Source organism: Rhinopithecus roxellana, chromosome 11, assembly GCF_007565055.1.
Source record: "Rhinopithecus roxellana isolate Shanxi Qingling chromosome 11, ASM756505v1, whole genome shotgun sequence".
Classification (NCBI taxonomy): domain Eukaryota; kingdom Metazoa; phylum Chordata; class Mammalia; order Primates; family Cercopithecidae; genus Rhinopithecus; species Rhinopithecus roxellana.
In genome coordinates, this window is record NC_044559.1 from 84,996,869 (window position 1) to 85,018,971 (window position 22,103).

A 22,103-nucleotide genomic window follows, 5' to 3' on the forward strand; every position below is an offset into this window, starting at 1 on the left:
CAAGAATGCAAGCAGAGAAACGTATTGAGAGACTCTTTTAGTCATCCAGGAAACATTAATTTTGAAGTTAGTTGGTAGAATTTAAGTGATAGAATGATGTCGTAGGTGAGGGAGAGAGAGATGTCAGGAACAATGTTCTATTGCCTGGCCTGAGAGGATGGAGACGCCATATATATTCCCCCAAACCTATTTCTCATTCTTCTTTCTTAAACCTGTTTCATCCACAGTCCCCCCTATATCCACTGATGAAAACTCCATCTTTCTACTTTGGGCAGAGCAAAAGCCTTGGAAACATTGTTGAGCCCTGTTTTTCTCTAATCTTCCTGTCCAAAACACCAGACCATCATATTGCATTTATTTTCAGAGTATGTCTACCATTGAACCATTAATTACCATCTTCACTGCTACCATCCGGTCTTCTTGATTGTCCCTTCTTGCCTGAATCCTTGCTGTAGTCTGCTAATCTGTCTCCTTACTTTCATCTCCCCTACTATACTTTAATTCCAACAGGTATCCCAGAGTGAATCTTTTTAAATTATAAAAAAGATCATATTGGCCAGGCACAGTGGCTCACACCTGTAATCCCAGCACTTTGGGAGGCCAAAGCAGGCAGATCATGAGGTCAGGAGTTTGAGACTAGTCTGGCCAATATGGTGAAACCCTTTCTCTACTAAAAATACAAAAATGACTCTGGCGTGGTGGTGCGTGCCTGTAGTCCCAGCTACTTGGGAGGCTGAGGCAGGAGAATTGCTTGAACCTGGAAGATGGAGGTTGCAGTGAGCTGAGATCGTGCCAATGCACTCCAGTCTGGGTGACAGAGTGAGGCTTCATCTCAAAAAAAAAAAAAAGAAAAAATCTTATGACTTCTGTGCTGAAAATATTCCACAACTATACCATTTCACTCAGCATAAAAATCAAAGGCTTTTCAATGACCAAGGTGCTCATATATATTTATATTTTATAAAACATTTTGCTTGAATATGTTAATTCTGAGATCTCATGAACACTAAACAGACATGTCAAGTAAAGTGAGAAGATAAAATTAGAAAAAGACAAAAGCCCAAGCTGTGGTGTGCCAGGCAACTTTTAAAATAGTTTCCAATGATCCCCTGACTCCTGACATTCATACTCATGTATAATTTCCTCCCCTTGAATAAGGTCTGGATTTATTGGCTTGCTTCCAACAAATAGAGTACAGCAAAGTGTTGGGATGTCACTTCAGAGATTAAGCTATAAAAGGCCAACTTTCATCTTGCTTGTCCCTTCTTGCTGTCTGGTGTACTTCTCTTATTAGCTATTCCATGGAGGGAATCACATCACAAAGAACTGGAGCGAGGTCTCCAGTCACCAACCTGTGAATATCTAATTTCTCAGCCATGAAGATAAGCTTGGAAGATGACTCTCTCCCTGTTGAACTTTCAGATGAGCCTTCAGCCCCAACCGACAGAGGTTCCCACTGAGCTCCACCTGGATTTCCAACTCAGAGAAACTGTGGTGTAATAAATGTTTGCTGCTTTATGCTTCTGTTTCAGGATAACTTGTGCAGAAATAGATATGAGCAGAAATAGATAACTAAGTCACCTGAGGAACTCAAGTATTTAGAACAGGAAAATATGATGGAAACTGAGAATGGTCATTTTGGTAACTGGGAAGTCAGGAGAAGGTGTAATATGGGAAATCAGAAAGAAAGAATGTTTGGGCAAGGGAGTGATAGGAGCCAATGTGGGTATTGATGTACATTTCGTAGTGGAAGGATAAGGAGGTCCTGTCTTCTGACTTCTATCTCTCTTTCTTTCAATAAAATTTAAGCTAAAAGTTATCAGTATTTTGAAGTGGAATAGAAGAGACGTTAGGAAAGAGGTGATTCAAATAATTTAACAAGAGATGAAAAGGATAAAATATCTTTTGAAAACAGTGGGTGATAAATTTTCCAGAAAAATGTGACAATAATTGAAAAATGACACATTTATTTAGTTCTGAGATCTCTGAAAAGAAAAGTATTGAGTTAAACACTTGTTACAACCTATAAATGGAAATGTACAAAGTTAATGGAAAAGACCAACTTTATGTAAGAGAATTACTTGGCAGAGTGGAAGTAGCTTTGACTGTATCTTCACAAAGTCATAGAAATATTGTTCATTTAAATGCTTTCCTTCTCATAAAGGTATAAATTGGGAAGTAATTCACAATGTTTTCTCCTATAAACACCAATTAATGGTAACTACTATAGTTGATTCACTCCATGTGATATTGTTTCCAAATTTTGAGGAATATGATATGATTTTGATTCAGAAATTGTAAAATTTCCAACTTGCACTAGTACCCCCTTCCAAGGATTCTTACTTAATAAATATTTTTATCTCCCAAATTATTAACAATTCCCTTTCTAAGGACTCCTTTTCTCCATCTTGCTATTAGCAATTCTTTCCAAAAACAAGAATTCCAAAAGCAAGAATTTCCAAAAACAAGATAAAATAAAACCAAACCTTCGTCCATCCTTTCTACACTACTAAAAAATTTATTTAAAGAATTGACCACTCTTTCTATCCGGGTACAGTGGCTCACACCTGTAATCCCAGCACTTTTTGAGGCTGAGGTGGGAGGATCACTTGAGGTCATGAGTTCAAGACCAGCCTGGTCAACATGATGAAACCTCATCTCTACTAAAAATACAAAAATTAGCCGAGCTTGGTAGTATGTGCCTGTAATCCCAGATACTCGGGAGGCTGAGGCAGGAGAATCATTTGAACCTAGGAGGAGGAGGTTGCAGTGAGCTGAGACGGTGCCACTGCACTCCAGCTCAAGACTTGATATTTTCATTTGCTCCAAGTTTTGTTTTTTGATTCTCTTCTCTTCCTAGTCTTCACTTACATTTGTGGCAATCTTGTCCAGTTCTGTGACTTCAAATAGCATCTATATGCTTTCAAGTCTCAAATGTCTACTTTCATATCAGAGCTCTCTTCCAAGCTCAAGACTCGATAGAGAACTTGCATTCTTCTTTCCCAAATCTGTTTCATCCCATTACCGTCTTCACTGCTACCATCTGCTCTTCTCACTCATCTCCTCTTACCTGGATACCTGCTGTAGGCTGCTAATCTGCCTCCCTACTCTCAATCTCCCCCACTACACCAATTCCAACAGAGATCCCAAATGATTCTTTTTAAATCATAAGAAAGATCACACCACTTCTGTGCTCAAAATATTCCACAACCATTCCATTTCACTCAGGGTGAAAATCAAAAGTCTTCCAATGACCCAGACACTCTTACAAGATCAGGATTCCATTAACTTTCTGACCTCATTTCTTTTTCCTCTGTCCCTTTTTTAAAAGTTTCTCTTCAGCCACACAAACCTACTTACTGTTTCTCAAATGTGCAAACGTGTGACAGCCTTAGGACCACTTACTGTATTAGCTATTTTCTCAGATATCTGAAATGTAAACTCTCTCGTATCCTTCATGTGTTTGTGTGACTGTTCTTATTTTCCTAGTTTAATCATCTGATTTAATAGTACAACCTTCCATCTATTCCCAGAACTTGAACTCTCTTTATCCTGCACTGTATTTTGTCCATTGTACTTATTCCTCCTAACATATAATTTACTTATTTATTTTATTTATCGTTCTAGTTTGCCTTACCCTGCTTGAATGTAAGTTTCATAAGTCAGAGATTTTTTAAAGTTTTATTTCCAGATTTCTTGCCTGGTAGAGCACGGTCCTTGCTTCCAATAAATTTCTGCCATTATCCAATCAATTATTTCCACCACCAGAGTGGTTTTCCCAAAAGATAACACTAAAAGATTTAAACAGGACAGGGATATGACTATCGCTACCTCTTGATTTCAGCATGAATTCTCAGATGGGCTTTGTTTTTTAAGCCAAGTATCTGACACTGTTATTTTATGGTCCTAAAAATATCTATTTCTCTAGAATTTTAAACACAGTCACTCTTTAAACAAAGAAGTAAAGCTTTAGCAGATCACGAAGAATATTTTATGCTACAGAGTTGAGATTCTATCATTCCTCTTACATCTTGGAAAGAAAAGGAAAGCTTCCTGCTTACATCCTGGAATCCTGCCTATCCTCTAAAACATGCTAACAAACTAGGTACAAAAATTTCAAGATATTTGAAATGTCAAGTAAGTGGCCATTTTCAGTGAATCTGAATAGTTTAGATTCCATTTTTATACCTAAAAAAAACATGCTATACTTTTAGATGTCTGATACAAGCTTTTAGTTGACTTTAGAAGCAGTGGAAATAATACAGGCCCTGATGTAAGGTAGACTTCTTTCAGCTATGTGACAAATTCAAAATGCGCCCCTGAGCATGTTGCATTACATCCTTACGCTACATTTTTCTTATTTGTAACGTTGGACAATTACTAGAATCTTTTCCAGCTCTAAAATTCTGTGAAAATATTTAAAGGTATTGGGTGGCCTTTAAAATGTATCAGTTGCTCTTAAAACATATAAGCTGAGAGTATATTATACATATGAATAAGTAAAGAGAAAACCTCAGCTACTTTTTGAAAATTCAGACAGAATGGATTTTCTTGTGCTATTTCAGTCTGAACTGGGGTTACTGGAGTTGCATTACAAGGGCTGTTTAGTACTCAGTAGAAACAGCAGCTCCTACTCTTCAGTTCAGCCTGAGTTTATGACTATGGACGTTTCTAGCTTTTTCCCCCCTCCCCCACAACAAGCCATTCAAAAGAGGTAGGATGAAACTACTTTGAATAACAACCTTTAGCACTCAGTGATTTTTGGTCATGTCAGACAGGCAAAGCCTGTGGCCTTTGGATGGAGAGAAAACAGGTAGATGTTTGGTCTGAGAACAAAATAGAGTCATATATGCCTCTGGCCACTATTAATTTTAAGCTTTAAAATCAGTGCTGGTGAGACGTGTCTGTTCACATCCTTTACCCACTTTTTGATGGTGTTGTTTTGTTTTTTTCTTGCAAATTTGTTTAAGTTGCTTGCAAATTCTGGATATTAGACCTTCATCAGATGGGTAGATTGCAAAATATTTTTCATATTCTGTAGATTACCTGCTCACTCTGATGATAGTTTCTTTTGCTGTGCAGAAGCTCTTTAGTTTAATTAGCTCCCATTTGTCAATTTTGGCTTTTGTTGCCATTGCTTTTGGCAATTTTTGTCATGAAGTCTTTGCCCTTGTCTATGTCCTGAATGGTATTTCCTAGGTTTTCTCCTAGGGTTTTTATGGTTTGGGGTTTTACATTTAAGTCTTAAAAAAATAAAACATAAATAAATTACTTGCCCAAAGTCATAAGCCTAGTTGCACAGAGATATTCCCTGAACCTCATTTACCAGATAACCCAAGAATTTTTTTTGACTCTATCATTATCAATACATAAATCAATTGATAACCTGAATAAGTAACAAAGCAAGCAGAACAACAATAACAACAACAAACCCAGTGCTGGTGAACACATTGTGAAGGCAGCAGAAACAACCCCATCATAAAGTATTAATGCAAGTGTATTGGGAGAATGGTGAATTCAGTCAGAACTTAGAAGACTTTGGATTTAGTCCCAAGTCTGTCACTGATTCTCATTACAAACAATTATTTACCCATTCTGGGCTACAGTCTTCTTTTATTTCTCAAGAGAAGAATTGTAACAGATGAAGGCTAAGATCCTTTCCATCCCTAATACTCCATGACGATGTGTAGGCAAAGTATGTTTGGGGTCCTTTTAATGGAGTCACAGACATTGCATCTTCATGAAGTTACCTACCCAGTTCTGGGGCAGTTCACATGTAATTTGCACTTTCTTCCCCAGTAACAGCATTATGCTGATTGTACAAATGCCACAGAACACATACAAACTTTGTAACGCAAAAATAGAATTTGGGTAAGAAAAATGTAGTGTGTTGCATCAGAGAACTGTGTTGAAAGAGAAAGGCAAATAAAATATAAGAATGAGAAAAAGTGTCTCTCTTTCTTTGGGTATTTTTAAAAGTCAAGGGTTACAAATTTTTCAGTGATATGTAAATAAATTTTGAAACACCATTTATTGTTATAATATATATGTGTATTTTTCCAATGAATAGTTAACATTTAAACCCGAAAATAATTATCAAATGAATTATACAACTAAGCACTTAGAACAGCACCCAACACTTTTATAAACCCAATTATTGTTCATTTGTTTCCCCATTCCTCCAGTAAATATTTAAGGGTTTTTTAATGCTGTTTAAGGTTCACCCAAAGCTGAAAAGCTTCAAACCTCTAAATCAAAGAACTCCTGAATTTGTGAACTTTGAAATATGTTCTTTGTCTTACCAGCTGGAGAAGACCTATTTTTCCTATAGTTTTAGTTAATAATTCTGTAAAAATCTATATGAAACAACAAATTATTTTCAGAAAATTTCACTTCATGTAGGAAATTAGTTAGAATTTTCATTAGGACCCAGAATACATGATGTGGGACTGATTTCATTCATACTGAAAGCAGAAAGGAAATGACGGGTGGACTCCCTCTACTTCTTTTAGTAGGGTGGTTGCTTTCTGAAATGTGAAAGTGACTTGTTATTGCTTGGATATTATATCTCGAATACCTCAGGACCTGTGTCATTCAGTGAACTAAAAAAGTGATCCGTATTTCTTAGGTACTTGCAAATAGAAATTTGATTCTTAGAAATTAAAGTTCAATTGTGTGGGAAGATGTTTAAGTTTCAAGAATGGATTTGAGCTGACTTCTATACCCTCCCAGCTAGCAAAATACCCTGTGAAGAGCCCGTGATCTCTCAGATAAGAAGACCAGGCATTCATAGCTGAAACAAAAAGGGAGTAGTAGTTTGACTTTTATTTCAGTTTGATCAGCAGAAATATACAGCTACACATGCTTTGCTACAGCAAGTAAGAGGCTTCCTACATGTTTAATTTAAATAAACTGATTTATCTAATCAACAAAATGGATTGTTCTATTCAAAAGTAAGTAGAAACCATGTAATCAAAAGTTACAGATTATATTTGTTTAATAACAAACCATAATTAATTTTGCCAGAAAGGTAGAGAGACCAAACTGGATATGTTTCAGACCAAATAATAACATCAATAGTGACAAAGACAACAGTAATAATGAGAGCTAACACTAGTGCAAGGCATATTATATGCCAGATACTGTTGTCACTAAGGAATGTATCTGTATTAATTTATTTAATCCTTACAATAACTTTAAAAATATGTTCCACTATTATTTTTATCATTGTTTCTACTGTCAAACAAAGCTTAATTTGGGAAGTTTCATGAGACCCCAGTTCTACCATTGCCTCTAATTTTGGAAAGGTGGGCTTCAATTCAGTTATGGTTTTACAGTTCTTCACTTAGAGAAGAAAATTAACTTCCTCTAGCATAGGGCACTTTCTCCCTACAGATAATACAGGAAAAGCTTTTTTTAATATGTCACTATCCCACTCTCTTTCTTTATTGCCTTTCTCATTCATATCTTAGTTATCAAATGAATCTTTTCGTAAAAGTCTTTCAGAAGCAGTTACATGTATTGCGTTTTCTCTTGAGAATTTGTTACATGTGCCTATCCCCAAAGACTCTTCCCTTCAGTCAACCTGTTCTTCTTCCCAGTTTTCCCTGTGGGCTCTTTCCAACTACAACAATGAAAGTGTCCTCTACATTTCAACTCTTGGACTCACCCTAAATTCATCTGTAATTATTTCTTCACTTACTGTAAATGCTCATGGATACATAATAGTTGTTCAGCTACTGCTCGGCTGCAACAGCTCAACGACTTATTTGGAGCTCCCAGGATGGTACGGTTTGAATGCGTCCCCTCCAAAATTTAGGTGTTGCCAGTGTGACAGCATTGAGGTGTGGCGTTTGGCAGGGGATTAGGCCATGGGGCCTCTTTCCTCATGAGTGGGATTAAAGTCCTTATGAAAGAGGCTTCATGGGGAGTTGGCTCCTATGCCTTAAGCCTTCCTCCAGGTGAGGACGCAGCATCCCTCCCCGCTGTGGGATGCAGCAGTGAGGCTGAGAGCAGCCCTAACCAAACAACTGTGTCTGCTGATGCCTTGATCTTGGACCTCTCAGCTGCAGTGAGAAAATTGATTTCTGTTCTTTATCAATTACCCAATATTGAGTATTTTGTTACCACAGCATAAATGGACCAAGATAAAGGGTGATGAACTATTTGGATGAGCAAGACAAAAATAACAATACATCCTTGCCAGAGCTGTGTTGATCTCCCCAGTTATGTCATTCTTCAGGGTACCTCAACTACATGACAGAATATTGAATATAATCTCTTCATCTTACAGATAAGAAACTGGGGCACAGCGATGTTATGTGAAAAACAGAAGGCCACCTTGATGACCAATGGAGGAAATAAGACTTGAATCCAGGACATTCTTAGACTCAGAGGATTTTTCCATTATTTAGTTATTTACACAGCACAAAAATATTGAATACTTTTTACATGCCGCTTACTCTGTGGTGTTGCAGAACCTATCCTCAAGTGTCGAGTCATCGCGGTTTAGTGGAAACTCTATCAGCATCAAGAGCCCAGGGATCTTAGACTCTTGCTGACATAAATCATTTTGCAACTTGGAAAAAATTTACCTAATTTTCTCAGATGTAAAATCTAAAATAATTGTACCAGAAAGACATATGCATGCGTATGCTTATCGCAGTGCTATTCACAACAGCAAAGACATGGAATCAACCTCAATGCTCAACAGTGGTGGACTGGATAAAGAAAATGTGGTATATATGTACCATGGAATACAATGCAGTCATAAAAACGAATGAGGTCATGTCCTTTGCAGTAATATGGATAGATCTAGAGGCCGTTATCCTAAGTGAACTAACATAGGAACAGAACACCAAATACTGAATGTTCTTACTTGTAAGTGGGAGCTAAACACTGAGTACACATGGACACAAAGAAGGGAACATTAGACATCGGGGTCTACTTGCGGGTGGAGGGAGGGAAAAGGGTGAGGGTCAAGATCTACCTACTATGCTGATTACCTGAGTGACAAAGCAGTCTGTACACCAAAGCCGTGTAACACACAATTTACTTATATAACAAACCTGCACATGTACCCTCGAATCTAAAACGAAAGTAAAAAAACTAAATAAATAAAAACAAAATCTAAAAAGTAGGAATTTTGGAGTGAGATCATTCTCATTATACCTACAGATATAGAGTTAATAAGGGTATACACTATAGCTTTTATAAAAGAAGGGAAGGAGCATGCATAGTCTTAGGTCTATGCTTTACTACTTTCCTTTATCAATTAGCTACTATTCCCTTCTGCTAGAGATAGTGCTGCTTCCCTGAAATAGATACAAACAAAATTATCATATATAAAATTTTATTTCATATATGTGTGTAATAAACATAAATTTTAGGTAAAGTATGCATAATGTATAGATACATAAACAATAATGTCACTTATAATATATAATTGATATTTGATATTATATATGTAAAATCTTTTGTAGTTTAACTGTAACTTAATTATTTACACAGCAGTGTAACATCTTGCTTTCCATTTCTTGGAAGGCTTTTCCCATATGTATTCTATATTGGTGCCGTAATATTCCTTATTTCCTGAGAAAGCCATATTTTCTCCTTGCTCACATTATACGTTATTAAGTATTTTTTCTTGAAATTTAGTTTTCAACTACTTTTAGCTTTTGTGTTTTGACTTATAATTCATTTTTTCAACATGTAAAATAATCCATGTTTACATGCTTATACATAAGACAACTGTCTAATGCCTACTCTCTGGGAATAAATATTGCAGCTACATTGAATTTAATTCTAGTCATATTTTTCTTTTTCTTTTCCTTTCCTCTTTTTTTTTTTTTTCTTTTCTTTTTTTTGAGACGGGGTCTTGCTCTGTCACCCAGGATGGAGTGCAGTGGTGCGATCTCAGCTCACTGCAACCTCCGCCTTCCGGTTCAAGCAATTCTCCTGCCTCAGCCTCCTGAGTAGCTGGGATTACAGGCATGCACCACCACGCCCGGCTGATTTTTTTTTATTTTTTAGTAGAGACGGGGTTTCACCATGTTGGTCAGGCTGGTCTCGAACACCTGACCTCATGATCCTCTTGCCTCAACCTCCCAAAGTGCTGGGATTATAGGCAAAAGCCACCACGCTCAGCCTAATCATATTTTTCATTGTACGTGTGTGTGTGGCAGGGGCAATGGGGATTGTTCATATGCATATAAATATAAATGTCTTCCCCTTTACCTCCCTTTTTCCCAAAATATGATTCATACCTTGTGTTTAGTTTTGTGTGATACTCTTCTCCCCGCCTAGACTTTTTATGAGCATTTTCTCATGACATCAAATATTCTTCAAATAATCTTAATTGCTCCCTAAAATCCAATTGCAAGAAAGTCTTATGAATTAATTGTCTTTCTGTTTTTGTGTGCTGTGTGTGGTTGTTTCCTGATCTTATTAATATAAATAATCCTGTGATAAAGACCCTGGCACATAATCTTCGACTGCATATCAGATTCTTTCCTTAAGCTGAATTTGTAGAATGGGAATCACTGCATCCAAAAATGAGTCTTTTTCAGTTGTTTTGTCTTCTTTAATAGATGAATCATTTAGTCAGCGAACAAAGTAATGTATTCCATGTACAGAATTCAAAGCTTCACATTACTAAATTAAAGCTTTCTTTTATGTGCCACCCTTCACTAGATTTTATCTTAATATAATAAAATTTCTTGCATGTCCTGCCGGGTTCCCCATAGTCTGATTCCTACCCATCTCTCTAGCTCAGTTTCACCCCCTGACCTGGTTTCCATGATTTCTCAAACCCAGGTACACTGACCTGATTTTTGTACCTGTACCTGTTCCCTCCAGTTACCTTTCTTCTCCAGCTATCTGTCTTCACAACCCAGTGGGTACAACTAACTTCCAAAAGAGTTGGAGCTTCTGTTAACCCATTTGTGTTGAAAGGTGTGTCAAAAAGAAGTTGGAACATTTCTTTTCCTAAGATAAATTGTGAGGTGCCTATCTTCCAAAATACTTTCTCAGAGGTCAGTTTTTTTCTTCACTGAAGAGTGAAGCTTATCTCAGCACGTTTTTGTATTCATGTAATATCCAGGGTTTATAAGTTATATGAGAATTATCCTAGGTCTATATCATCCCTCTCCCCTTTCCACTCTCTGCTCTCTCTGCCTGTCCCACTCAGATTTCAGTTCAAGCCCTGGAGTGACAGATTTATGGCAATTCATCTATCTGTAGCATTTTATACAAATAATGAAGAGTATCAGTTGGGATGTGCTTAGCTGCTGGTAACAGAACTTCTTGCATACGTGGCTACAGCATATCTGTTCCCATAACAGGAAGCCTGTGTGTCAGTTCCGTACCCATAGCTCAAAGAGCCAGGTTCTTTTCATCTTTTTTCTCTGCTAACCACAGTGGGTTGACTCCTGTCCTTGTGCAGGTAGTCTCATGGTGGCAAACTGGCTGCAGCAGTTCAAAGGATCATGCCCTCACACATGATGTCCAGAAACACAAGGAGCTATTTCTTCCTGGACTCTTTTAATTTTTTAAGAACCAGAAATCATTTCTTACCAGGTCTCCTCAAATATATCATTGTCCAGAATTGGATCATCTGCTTCTCCTAAACCAATCCCTGTAAGTGAAATGCATCACATAAAACATAACTGGCCCTAAAAACACACAGTGTTTCTGTTAGAAAATTTTTAAAAGTTTGAGACAAGCCTGGTCAACATCGTGAAACCCCGTCTCTACTAAAAATACAAAAATTAGCCAGGCATGGTGTCACATAACTGTGATCCCTGCTACTCAGAGGCTGAGGCAGAAAAATCACTTGAACCTGGGAGGCAGAGGTTGCAGTGAGCTGAGATCACGCCACTGCACTCCAGCCTGGACGATAGATTGAGACTATGTCTCAAAAAAAAAAAAAAAAAAAAAGAAAAAAAATTAAAAAAAAATCTGGAAATGATACAATATAATAAAAGTTGATGAAAGGTGATTGGAAGAAAATGAGAAACTGGTGAATTTGGGATTTTATGAGATGTGAATTAGTTTTATGAGCAACAATTACTCATTCTTTTTCTCTCATTCAAACATTTACTGAACTCTTCTGCTTCTTCTGATTCATGAGCAATTAATATTAAAAAGTTTCCAAAACACACCTATATATTCTATTCGCCTTGGGGCTATAAGTCATGCAGAAGAGATAAAAAGGTTTTCCATTAAAAGCATAGGTTATTTTCAAAGAGATATTGAAAACCAATACAATTCCTGGAAAGGTGTGGACCACATATGACTAACAGAGTTGTAATTATTTTTTTGTTGGCCTACTAACTATTCATGGTATTTCAGAGATTAAAAGAGAGAAGATTAGCTATGTTGTATTTCTTCCATTATTTATGGGTGCATAGAACAGTAAAAAAAAAAAAAAAAAAAAAAAAAAAGTGATTAAAAGCATTGTAGTCCGTGTTAACTCTTGGTTCTATTTAAATGACAGTTTCAGATCATAAAACAATTTTTTTTCAAAGCCACAAAGACTTTTATTTAAATGTAACAGGAAGGCCCATATTTTTTTTAAAAAAGTCTTTTTTTCTCCGGGTAACAAATATATGAGAGGATATAACAAAACGACAACAATGACAATGCTTAGTTAAGTAAATACCATGAAGCTTAATCCTCCTTTAAAGTTTAGATTACAGACCTACTCAGCAAGGAACAGTCAACAAACTGGCTGGATAAAGCAAACTTGCGTTAAAATAAATGAGTATCTAACAAAACACAGTTACTGCATAATGGGCTATCAGTGTAGCGCAAATCTTTCCAAATTGCCAGGAAATAGACCATAAGCCATCTTATTTAAAGTGAAATTCCTCCCTTGGAAAGCATCAGGTGATTCAGGCAGTCCTAAATTGTTCGACATTTCACTTGCAGTGTAGGAAGTTCGCCTTAGACAGAGCCCATGGGCAGCAGAGGGCAGCTGGGCCAGGCACCCTTGCTGTCAACAGCTAGCAAAAGTTGTCCAGATACAAAACCTCTCTATGTGAAATGTATGTTTGTTTCCTATTCATATAGGAAGTCAAACTTTAATCCTCAGAATACACCTCCATTTGATAATCCCTTCATTCCCCACTTTTTCGAAGTCCCTTTACAAATATATATGGTTGCAAAAGGTTATCAGTGTTTAAACTAGCAAACACTTCTCTAATATAGAATATATTTTATGATTCCTTGAAGACTGTTTTCCAGACACTTTAGCGGTTTTTTGAAAATGAGAATTTAAAGGATTGATTTCCTGGGTCAGTCTGCTATAGTGCAAAAAACTAATTTTGGAGTCAAATCTCTGTTCATCTCCGATGTACTGTTCTATCACTTTCTAACCGTGTAACCTAGGCCAACTTATTTAACCTCCCTGAGCTTTCATCCACAAATTGGAGGCGGGGAGACCTCCTTCACAGGTGGCATTATGAAGATGAATAGAGTTAACGTATATTTTTTGAGCATTTGGTCCATAGAGTAAACAGTAACCTTTTCCCGCCTTGTTATTAGAGCTGCCACTGTATTTAAATAATGGCAAAATACAGCAAGTGGTGTTCCAGGCCACCCCCTTTCTAGGCACTACCTTTGTCTCCCCGGAGAAACTTCCTGAACCTCATTGCTCCATCTCAAATAATTGCCACCATCCCCATGTCCCTGGCTTTCCCACATCCTCATTCAAAGGTACTAATCTAGCCTTTCACTAGAGTCTGGGGATAAAATACTGGATATGCTGCACAGTCACATCATGCCATAGGTGTATTAAACTTGGAATCATTTAAATGAACAGGCTTTATAAGAAAAAGAGGAGAAGGAAAAAGACAACAAAATATGTTCAGTAGTGTAAATGTTGTCATCATTTCACTGGTCAAGTACCATGGAAGGAGAAAGAAGGAGTCAGGAGAAGTTACTTATTTTGTCTTGTTTTGAGACAGTCTCGCTGGAGTGCAGTGGAGCAATCTCAGCTCACTGCAACATCTGCCTCCTCGGTTCAAACAATTCTCCTGCCTCAGCCTCCCAAGTAGCTGGGATTACAGGACCGTGCAATAACACTTGGCTAATTTTTATATTTTTAGTAGAGACGGGGTTATACCACGTTGGTCAGACTGGTTTCGAACTCCTGGCCTCATGTGATCCACCTGCCTTGGCCTCCCAAAGTGCTGGGATTACAGGAGGGAGCCACCATGCCCAGTCCAGAAGAAGCCATTGTGGGTAAAGTCATGACTACTGTCCTTGAAGTGGTCCTCAGGAGTCAGTTTGACCATGGCTAATTTTTTCCTGTTTTTATTTTATTTTATTTTATTTTATTTTATTTTATTTTATTTTATTTTATTTTATTTTATTTTATTTTATTTTATTTTTTGAGACAGAGTCTCACAGTGTTGCCCAGGCTGGAGTGCAATGGCGTGGTCTCAGCTCACTGCAACCTCTGCCTCCAAGGTTCAAGAGATTCTCCTGCCTCAGCCTCCCTAGTAGCTGGGATTACAGGCGCGAGCCACCACGCCCAGCTAATTTTTTTGTATTTTTAGTAGAAACGGGGTTTCACTATGTTGGCCAGGCTGGCCTTGAACTCCTGACCTCATGATCCGCCCACCTCAGCCTCCAAAAGTGCTGGTATTACAGGCGTGAGCCACTGCTCCCGACCATGGCTAATATTTGGCTAATTTCTTTCTGTAAGTATTCTGTCTCCTACAGCAGGCTTCTCATCTCCTTGTCCCAAGAAGCCCACCTTCATGGTTTAAAGCCTGGATCTTATTCGGATTGCACTGTCCTGTCACTTTTCAACTGTGGGGCATTAGGTAAGTGACTTAATTTCTCTGTACCAGTTTTTAATTTGCAAATTAAGAATAGCAATAGCAAACAACTGAATGGGATTATCATAATGATTGAAATATCCACGTAAAATGCTTTTCATAGTTCCTGGAATGTAGCAAGCAATCGCTAAAGTTATTATGAGGTAGGAATGACAAACTTGCCTGACCACAGTGACTGGGGAGGGGTATCTGACCCCTGCTGGGTCTGTCAGAATTATTCTCTTAAGCTGTTTCAAACTAGAGCTGGGAGAAAGACACGTCTTTTTCTCCCCACTCATAAAGATTTAAAGATTCGAGTTTACAGTTCCTGGACCCACCACTTATTTGAGAGAATGTTGTTAACATAAGGAGAGAAAACCAAGCTTCTTCCTTCAACTCAGAGGGGTATAGCTGTACACTTCCAATAAAACGTGTTTTTGCTTAAGCTAGAGTTGTATTTCTGTTCTCTTCAAAGAGTATAATCCTTTCTAATGTGTGCATTTTGAGGAATAAGGCACACCGACTGCCATTTACCTGCACAAGTCTCCAGGTATCTGAATGTATCTATTCTTCAGGTAAACTGGGTGTACAAACAGCCTCTGCTTTAAAGTTAATGTGTAACCTTGAAATAGTCATGAGTTGGCAATTTAGTGTCCAATTCATATCACTGATATTATTAGAAGTTAGTATTTAATAACATTTTCAAAACTATGTTAAAATTGAATTTAGGCCGGGCACAGTGGCTCACACCTGTAATCTCAGCACTTTGGGAGGCTGAGGTGGGCAGATCACCTAAATCAGGAGTTCAAGACCAGCCTGGCCAGCATGGTGAAACCCTGCCTCTGCTAAAAAAAAAAAAAAAAAAAAAAAAAAAGCAAAAATTAACTGGGCGTGTTGGTATGCGCCCTGTAGTCCCAGCTACTTGGGAGGCTGAGGCAGGAGAATCGCTTGAACCTGGGAGGCAGAGGTTGCAGTGAGTAAGATCGGGCCACTGCACTCCAGCCTGAATGACAGAACAAGACTCCATCTCAAAAAAAAAAATTAATTAATTAAATTTATTTGTTTTAAGATAATGATTTTTTTCTGCCATTAACTACTATTTAAGTCAATCCTTTGAAAGACATTTAAATTGATAATACTAATATGTTGACCTAAAACTCAAACTTATGGAGTTTGTTTGATATATTATAATTTACTCATAGTCCAGCTTGAGGCTATTTGCATTTTGGGTGTGTTTTCCTGTTTTGCCTCCCTTTGATGATTTTAGGAACTTTATGGTGAATTCATCTCAGAAACACTGCTTTGTAATATCCAGCTGTAAATGTGAAAGACAGAATCTGAGAAATATGCCAAGTCTAGACAGAGGAAGACATACTTAGAGAAATGACAATGACCACTACTGTGCTAGACAGAAAATATGCAAGTGCAGGTGAGACACTTTGCCCTTATCTTCACGTTATTCCACATAGTAAAATAAATTCCAGGTGGTTTATGAGAGTTGCATAAAAATGTCATACCACAGGAATCACGGAAAAATTTTAAGCAAAGTCTGTATTTACACATAGGGAGACATATAATTGCATAAAGCAAATAAGAGTCTCCTGAATTCGATCTTACTTTTTTAATGTATAAGGAAGACAATACTGTGCTGTTTCCTAAAGTAGTTGCATTGTCTGATGCTTGAGGAAGCAATGAGAGATGAAAAATGGGAAATTTTATATGTAGTCGCTGCAACAACTCTGAGTACAACTGAGTATTCATTAGTCTTCCGTGAGAGACTTAATGGATCTTGAGATTTCTAGGAATCCTGTCTTCTAGGTTGAAAGAGATTCTATAGTCATTACTATTATAATGTATTTACAAGCACATAATTGAAATAAACCGTAACATTTTTAAAAATCGCAATTTCTAGAAACTATTATTTGCAAACACGTTGATACATTTCATAGGTTCTGATAAATGATCACAGTAAAACGTAACAAAGATTATCATGCTAATTTGACAATTGTGGAAACTGAGGCAGAGCAATACCAACTTTTTAAAAAGAAATATACAAACAGTGCTGCCAGATTGGAATATAAACCTCAGCTGTGGATTGACTCAATGAGTCACTCAACACCTTGGTTCAAGCACAGTGAGTCATAAGTGAGGAACACATGCCTGGAGTCTGTAACATGGCAAGGCATAAGTTCTGCTCCAAATTGTTACGCATTATATTATGTGTATCACATATAATTATAGCACAAAACTCTCCCTGTGCATCAAATAACTCTTTCAGAATGTCGGTTCAATGAATTACATGTAAATGAATCAAAAACATATGGGTGAAGTTTATCTTGAAATATAGAACTTGACTAAATGTGTTTTGGGTTTTCACCCCCCTCCAAATATCTGAAAGATACTGTCTAACCGTTGGCTGGTCTCAAGTCCCCGCTGTGGCCCTTCACAAGAGTTTCCTCACATTGCTAGTGTTCTGTACCCTCACTTTTGTTTGTTGCTCACATTCCTTAGTGGTTTGTGGGCACTCATTGAATGCATATGGCATTTAGCAAAATCTATTAAATATGTATCAAAATTGACTAAAGTTAGCATAGAATACATAGTGCCTGAAATACATGGTTTACTGTGTGTTTTAAAACCTTAGCTTGCAAAGGACAATGTAGAAACATTAATTGTTCAGTACGTTTTTAAAATTATACAAGTATGACGGCCTGAAATCATTAAATATTTCAGAAGGTTATGAAGTAAAAATTAAAATACACTCTTATTCCTTCCAAAGTAACCATTATTAATGTTATCATATATACTAGGTAGTCTGTATATACATTCACACATATGTGAATATTATGCATGGGCACTACTTACATGTATATATCATTTTTCCCACAGATAGGTTAACACCATATGTATTCTAATTTGGTTTTATTTCTTCCCTTAAAAATATGCCATGCAGTCTTTGTAATATTATGGACAATATATGGAATTTTATCCCCATTTTAATGACATATTAAATATGAATCTAGGATACTGTTTTGTCTATAGTGTTTTCTTGTAGAAAATCAGAATTATTCAAATGTCAAAGACAAATAAATCCAATATATACTACCCATACAAAACAAAAAAAAGAATTTTAAAAAAAATGTGCTTATTCTCCTGAAGACAAATCTCTGGGCAGAAGGCTGGGTTTATGGTAACACTGTTAGATATGTTATGTGATCCATTTCACAAAAGATAATCTGTCCTGAAAACCTTTTTCCTCAATTATGGCAGAAGCTGGCATTCTTTCGCAGTAAAGTCAGTAAATGGGAGCGATCCTGAGAGCCAATCCCTTGGGAACGTGAATTTGGGATTATGTCACCACTTAGCAGAATAACAACACTGATGGGCTGAAATGAATCCCTCTCCTGACAGACTGAACTTTTTAGCCTCTCCATATCAGCCATCTCCCTGTTGTTAGTATACTGTTTCAGTAAAGTAAGAGCAAGTCCAAGTTCAGAAAAAGACCAGACCACCACAACAACAAACACTTGATAATGAATAATACCAAGTCGCGCTTGGCTCCTTTATCAACTAGTGGCATAAAGTAGTTTTCCTCACTTAATTCCTCAGTGAAAGGATTGCACATTTAATAAATAATGACAGATAAATGGCCCAGGAATTATTTTTTTTCTTCAGTCTTGGAAATACATGAAAACAAAAGTATGCAAAATAGTGTGTTACGTGCTTTGAGGACACAGGGATTAAAGAAATGCTATTATTAACATGTTTACCTTAATAATTATATAAACAGTTATCTTAATAAATGCCTGTGTTACAATTAAGGGTACTTAATTTGTCACTGTGGTTAGTTTAATTAAGCAAATCTCATTATAGAATCAGGGATTCTTTTAGAGTTCCATTGTGTTTTAAAAGTGAAAAATTCCAGAATCATTAGTAAAGTCTGAAAATGACTACTTAAATATTTGTATAGTATTGATTTATTGAAAATACACAATATATAACTGTGTGATGAATTTTCAAACAATTCAAAATTACATAACTATTCTCAGAAAAGACAAATAATCCTGTCTTAATGGCAGATTTACCTGTGCTTCAACTATGTTAATTACACTTTGGATGCGCAATTCTCTACCACACTTTCAGACTTTGTTCTTACTGTTTACTGGTAATACTGATTCATGCTTATTCTATTCTGTCTAATCATTTTCCCACATTCTCAACAAAACCAGGGTTTTTGAGTCACAGATTTTTACTACCTGTGATATCACAATTTTATACATACTTTACTCCTGAAGAAGTTTTTATTAGTCTATGAATCTCAGTAACGTACCTTGATGGCTATATTTTGCAAACAATAAGTATCATATCTGTCTGTAGTTCACAAACTTACAAAGTGCTTAACTTAAGTCTGAGTAGGTTCTATGCATGGAGTATCTCACTGCCAATTGTAATCTTTTCAATAATGCAAGCATCTGTTCACTTCTTTGGACACTGTCTGTTTCTCTAGACACTGGCCTGCCAGCTGAAGAAATCTAAGAGATTTAACATTCATTTTTATATGCAGAAATCAAATATTTAACCCAAGCATGCTTCATCTTTTATTCTGTTTGTGTTTTTTATCCTTTTTATTATGAGTAATAGCTTTATTTTGTTCTTATTAAGAGAATTTCAGGCAGGAATTTCATAGACCTGAAAAGTAGTTAGACCAGACAAGTAGTTAGACCTGACAAAGTTGATATCGGGCAGGAATTTCATAGATTTCTCTGAAAAGTAGTTAGACCTGGCAAAGTTGATATATTTAACTGTCTGATATTTATGTATTTAGTCTTACCATACCTTTCATGACCTTTTCACAAAACTGTGATTCAATTTACAGGGAGTTAGGCTAATACCTGTCTACGCTTATGAGAAAATATAGCCTACATTTTGTGATCTGTCGACCAGATACCTGAGATTTTAAAAAGTGAAATACTCCTTTTTGCATAGAGATACTGTGTGCAAAATGATTCCATTTGTCCTAAATTGGAAAGTTCAGAGAAGTCAAATTCTCAAATTTATAAAATAATAATTGCATGTTTCATACTAGAATCTCAAATCACTTGAGTTTATACTGAGACTTGTTTGGAATATATATATGCACACACATACATATAGGTGATTAATTTCAATGAAATAAATTATACACAAGAAACAGCTCTGCTGAGTGAAACAGATTATTCCATATAACCCAGGCTATTCTCAAGAGACATTAGCTTTTTGATCTCTAGTTTATGTAACTTGCTATCTATACCTTTGTGTCATGATTTACTCTTCATATTTTCTTACATATTGAGGTTTTCAATAGCATGATATCTATCTGTAGTTTATCTTAAACTGACACTTCCACATTTTTTCTCTCAAAAATAGTGTGGGGTTTAGTTGCTTTATTCATTTTGGCACCACATATCAGAGAATTTAGAGAATCGTACAATTCAAATTAATACGACTAACTATATGTCAACCCAAGAGAATTTTCTGTACTATCTTTTTCAACTTTGCTATAAATACACCATGATTCATAAAGTAAAAAATTAAAAACATCAAAAATATGCAGGTTTAAGTGACTTGGTTTTATTCTCAGATTTCTGAAAGACACAGACTTGCAATTTAGATATACTTGTCATTTTCCTTGTTCGCTACGTTATAGGAAAAAAAAACATAAAGAACTACACAACATTTACTTCATAAAGCTTTTGTTTAAAACTTGTTCCTACCTTAATAAAACGATTATAATTGTTTTATTTACTCACTACTTATCTTTAGTATAAATCCCCTGAAAATACTTTACTGAATTAGCATCTGTATTGCTGTGATAAATCTAGATGAAATAATTGTATTGAAAATATACTAGTATAATGAATTAATGATTAAAATAAACATAATGTTTTAATAAAATGGTATTTTTCAGTGAACAAATTATTTGTGTTCCCAATGTAAACACCCATAGTGGATCTAGATTTTTGTCATTCATTATCTATGGATGGAGAATTTCCTTTTAAATTTGAGAACCTACTTCCTGGAAATAATGTCATTAAATATGATGTCTACCTGGTTGAATGACAAAGCAACCAACTCGAGGAAACATTGTTTAATTAAACTAAAAAAAGTGTGTGTGTGCGTGTGTGTGTGTGTGTGTGTGTGTATACACATATAGGTCCCACTCAAATATATATTCACTTGAAGAGATTATTACCTTCAATTACATTATATGAATGAGTAGCATCAAATAAATTAACAGGTAAGTATGCAGGTAATTGCAATTAGAATTTAATTGAAATTGTGTAATTTAATCGTAATTTAAATGTAATTTTAATTTAGAAATGCTGATTTCTAAAAAAGAAGTATAAATCAAATTATCTCTCTTAACTTTTTAGACGTTCCAAGAACTTATAACCTACTTATTTTCATTAAGATCTGGCATTTGCAAGGGTAGGCCTGTTCTAGACTATGAGTCACTGGAGGGTCACTGTAAGGAGTATGATGTGAATATATTCTTGCTGCTTTCCAAGTACTAAACATGTGCGTTCTATTAATATTCTTATATAAATACCACTCGTAGCTATTCTCATATGACTCCAAAGCATCAATTTATAAATTTTACCATCATGAACTAAGATCCTGAATCTACTAAGAGGCATGAGTAGGAGTGGGAAATTTAGAGGAAGCTGCCCCCATGTGAGAAGTCACTGAGTATGTGAAGAAAAATAGGTTTGGTAGAATGCCCCAATTCTGGAAAGGGTTGTGAATACAGTAAAGGTCAGGGTTGTGAGTTTGGAGAGAAAGGAGGGATGTAGGGAAGGGAGAAGGAAAAATTGAGGGTGAGGTGAAGAAAAATGCATTTGGTTTTGTGTAGACTGGTGGGGACTGCAGTTTTGAACTGAAGTAAGGGAGTTGTAGCTCTGGAAGGGTATATAAAGATTGAGAAACAGACAAGAGAAGGCTGCAAGAAGGTAAAACCTGCAATCTGGGATTTGGGGGAATGTTCTCTGATTGTCTGTGACAAGCCCCAGATGACTTAAGGCAATTCGTGCTTCTGTGTATTTAAAGTAAGCCCAGCATTGAGGAAATTTACACCATGCACACACACACACACAGACACACACACACACACACACACACACACATTCATCCATAGCAAATGACTAGATAATTAGAAAAAAACCTAGGATTTGAATAAATCACATAATTATTTAAGTTAACTTGGAAGTTCCTAGAAGGAATCACGGCATTAAAATGCAG